Genomic DNA, 4,227 nt, shown 5'->3' with positions numbered 1-4,227 from the left:
GGATCCCAGAAGAAGAAGAAGAGAGAGAGGAGAGCAGAAGTATACTGGAGCAAATTATAGCAGAGAACTTCCCTAATCTGGGGAAGGAAACAGGCATTCAAATCCAGGAGGCACAAAGAACCCCCTTCAAGATTAATAAAAATAGGTCAACACCTTGACATATAATAGTGAAACTTGCAAATTTGAGACAAAGAGAAAATCCTGAAAGCAGCTCAAGACAAGAGGTCTATAACCTAAGGCTAGAAACATTAGACTGGCAGCAGAGCTCTCCACAGAGACCTGGCAGACCAAAAAGGACTGGCATGATATATTCAGGGTGCTAAATGAGAAAAATATTCATCCAAGACTTTATACAGCAAAGATGTCATTCAAAATAGGAGAGATTAAAACAAAAAACAAAAAACTTCCAGGACAAACATAAACTAAAAGAATTTGTGATCACTAAACCAGCCCTGCAAGAAATATTAAAGGGGATCCTTTAAGTGAAGGGAGAGCCTAAAAGTAACATAGACCAGAAAAGAATAGAAACAATATACAGAAACAGTGACTTTACAGGTAATACAATGACACTAAATTCATATCTTTCAATAGTTACTCTGAAAGTAAATGGGCTGAATGCCCCAATCAAAAGACACAGGATATCAGATTGGATAAAAGAGCAAGACCAGTTGATATGCTGTCTGCAAGAGACTAATTTTAGACCCAAAGACACCTCCATATTGAAAGTGAGGGGGTGGAAAACCATTTATTATTCCATTTATCAGACTTATTAATAAATAAATATATTTATTATATTATATTTATTTTATATATTTATATTTAAGGGAGAGAGTGTGAGCATTTTTCTGGTAGCATCCACAGAGAGGACACTTATGAACAATGTTTTCAAGATCTCTAAATTTGAATATCTCTACTACTTTTATACTTATGTACTTAAAAAAAAATGCTGTAGAAATAGAGATCTGTTGTGTGGGAGGGATGGGTAAAATGGGTGAAGGGGATTAAGAGTTCACTTATCTTGATGAGCACTGAGTAAGGCATAGAATTGTTGAATCACTATAGTGTACACCTGAAACTAATATAACATTGTATGTTAACTGTACCGTAACTAAAATTTTTAAAAGTTAGGAAAAAAAAGAAATAGATTTCCATTAAGCAGTTACATTTGGGAAACAACAAACACCTGGGTTGTCCTTAATAGGGATCTAATATGGGAGCTGAAATGATTATATACAACAGTTTTCAAAAGTTGTCTCCCAAAACATTGATATTGACTTATAATTAGTTGTCTTTCAATTCTGTATCTTAAGAAATGAGGATGAAGCTATTATTTATATAACCCATCTGATTTCTCCTGCTATATAAAAGTGATGTTATCAAACAAACCTCAGTCAGAAATTACTTCTTGCATTTTAATCAGGGCATACTATATCCATCAGTCAGAAATTTGAATGATTTATTTAAGACTCCATTTTATAAAATGCAAATTAGTTAGAAGTTTAATACAGTGGCTCAGCACAGAGAAATTAACTCCCCGAGTTGGTTAATGCTAAACTAAACTGATGGACCCAGGGCAGTGAATTTATTTTGATGCTGTGCCATTTTTCACAGTGACACAGTTCAATGCACATGTGAAAATTTCTCTTTTAAAGACTGTACTTCAGAAGTCATCATGTCTCAACTCATTAATCCACTTTGTGCTGACCCTCTTGAAATCTCAGAATAATTTTCCAGGGACTGAACACATTTCCTCCAGAAATGACTGCAGTCCTGATATCCTGGCATTGAAAAGCACAAAATATCCTGTGAATACTAAAAGTAATAGTAGTCAACACAATAATAATAATAATAGTGCCTACTGTGAGCCACATGCATTATCTCATTTATTCTCATATCTCAACAAACTTACAAGGTAGGTTATTTTTTTCCAGTTTTACAGATAAAGTAATGGAGAGTCTAAAAGTTTAACTGACACCTAATTCCATATTCATGTTCTAAAAATTATACTTCTTATTTCTAGAGAAATAAGAAAAAAATATAGCAGCCAAGCATAATATCTGTTCTCTATGTTGAAGTTCCTCTCTTTTTTTTCTCTATTATAAGCAAGGACATTTTATCCATTATAGATTCTAACACAGTGCCTTGCACATAGAAGGGACTCAACTGATGCCTGATGAATAAATATGGAAATAAATAAATAAATATGATGTTGATGCAGAACTGAGAAAATAATTTTTTAAATATAATTTTGAATAACATAATGTAATTTACTCTTTTAATTGACAAAATTAAACAATTATAGACTTTTTTTGGGGGGGGAGCTGTTCGTGGCACCATTTTTTTAGTGGTCTCCTTTCCTCCTAATAAAACCAGAAGATTCCTTCTTAGAGATGTTATTTGAAATCAGATTTCTGCAAATCAAATCGTATTTTTTAACCAAAAAATTTTTTGGTAAAGTAAATCTTTTTCCACAAAAAATCACATTTGTTTTCTCTGAGCTATTATGAAAACTATATCCAGAATTTAGCCGTTATTATTTTTCACCATTGATTTAATGGACACATGTTAGGAAATGTAATCAATAAATACTAAAACCAAATTATTTCATGTCCCTTCTGCTTGAGATCCAATAGCGGCCCTCCACTGCTTTCTAAATACCACAAATAGGCCACAGTGCCCCTCCCAGCCTGGCCCCGACCTACCTCTCTGGAGATTTCTCCAGCTTATTTAGCCTCAATTCCATACCTGTAGTTTCTTAAGTTATGGCATTAATGTACAAATTCATGTCAGCTGTTTTCCTAGAGCTTGTGACTATTTATTTATTTGGTTCTCATTGCCTGTCACAGTTCTTACTTAGCATTTAGTTAGAGCTTAATGCATATCTTTGAATCAGTTAATTTGCATACGTTGCGATAAGCCTCAAACTATGTTGCATGATACTTATGTAACTTTTTTTAAAAAATTTTATTATGTTATGTTAGTCACCATACAATACATCATTAGTTTTTGATGTAGTGATCCACGATCCATTGTTTTCATATAACACCCAGTGCTCCATGCAGTACGTGAAAAATATGGAACACTTCACGAATTTGCATGTCATCCTTGCACAGGGGCCATGCTAATCTTCTCTGTATCGTTCCAATTTTAGTATATGTGCTGCGGAAGCGAGCACTAGACTTGTTTATTTATAACATAAGTGAATAAAAAGATACACAAAATTCTTAACATCTTTTTAAGACAACACACACTTTCAACGTTAAAAATATTTCATTGCTCAGAACATACTGTGTATGTTAATGACAGTATCTGTATGCCTCAAACATGACCTGAGAATTTTGAAAAGTCAATTGACAATGTTTTAGTTATATAATGATAATAATTACTGAAATTCAGCTTCCACTGAACACTAAATTTAGTTATATGACCAAGATTGATGTTTTGTCTACATATATTTTAAATAACTGACATTTTCCCAAGTAATGTCATTAAATTATTATACTAAGTTTTTTTTTTCCTCTCTGAAGATCACTGAATAGTAAGGAGTAATTTGTCCATTAGATGCCTAACAGTGTTTTAAATTATTTTTATCAGAAATCTGCTAATTATTGGACAATGTATTCAGCTATCCAGGCGAATTGTCAAACCATTTGTGACATCTATTGTAATATGTAACTGGATTTTTTTCCCTTATTTGAAATACAGGCTTTATGGCACTTTTTTTTTTTTTTTAATGTAATGCCCTGGACTATTTGCATCAGAATCACCTGATATTTTCCTAAGCAAAATATGCAAATTTCTAGACCTTCAGTGGACCTAATAATTATGGAGTAAGATAACTCAGAATAATTACAGAGTAGGATCTAGAATTCTAGTTTTTAACAAGTTCCTTGAGTGAAGCTTTTATCTCTAAAGCTTGATACACTGAAGTTTGACACCTGCTGTTTTGTAGCTCATATTTTATTTTTCATTTACAATATTTATCAATCATGTTGAGTAATTGGTGATTTTGCCTAGCTTTGATTTATTTCATTCTGAAGACTTTGCAAGCCGAATTTGTGTTCAAGTCTCACCAATTCCCGTTTATAAGTCTGTTTCACTCCCTTTGCGTTTTCAGAGGATATCAGTTAATCTCTTAATACCCATTCATTTGTGTTATTTACCTTTAGTGCAAATATAGTATCAAAAGTCAAGTCATCAGGTCTCTGAAATTTTAGGCTTTTTTTT

At 32.7% G+C, this 4,227-nt stretch overlaps 1 non-coding gene across 1 annotated transcript; it reads right to left on the bottom strand.

Moving 5' to 3' along the window:
- Nucleotides 1-3,068: 3,068 nt before the first annotated feature.
- On the bottom strand, nucleotides 3,069-3,175 carry LOC115939665 (U6 spliceosomal RNA). The gene has a single exon (XR_004074442.1). It is a non-coding gene; the product is annotated as a U6 spliceosomal RNA (small nuclear RNA).
- Between the last annotated feature and the right edge of the window lie 1,052 nt (nucleotides 3,176-4,227).

Source organism: Leptonychotes weddellii, unplaced genomic scaffold (genome assembly GCF_054177405.1).
Source record: "Leptonychotes weddellii isolate Sample4059 unplaced genomic scaffold, ASM5417740v2 HiC_scaffold_3908, whole genome shotgun sequence".
Lineage (NCBI taxonomy): Eukaryota > Metazoa > Chordata > Mammalia > Carnivora > Phocidae > Leptonychotes > Leptonychotes weddellii.
This window is presented reverse-complemented; position numbering and strand designations above follow the sequence as displayed.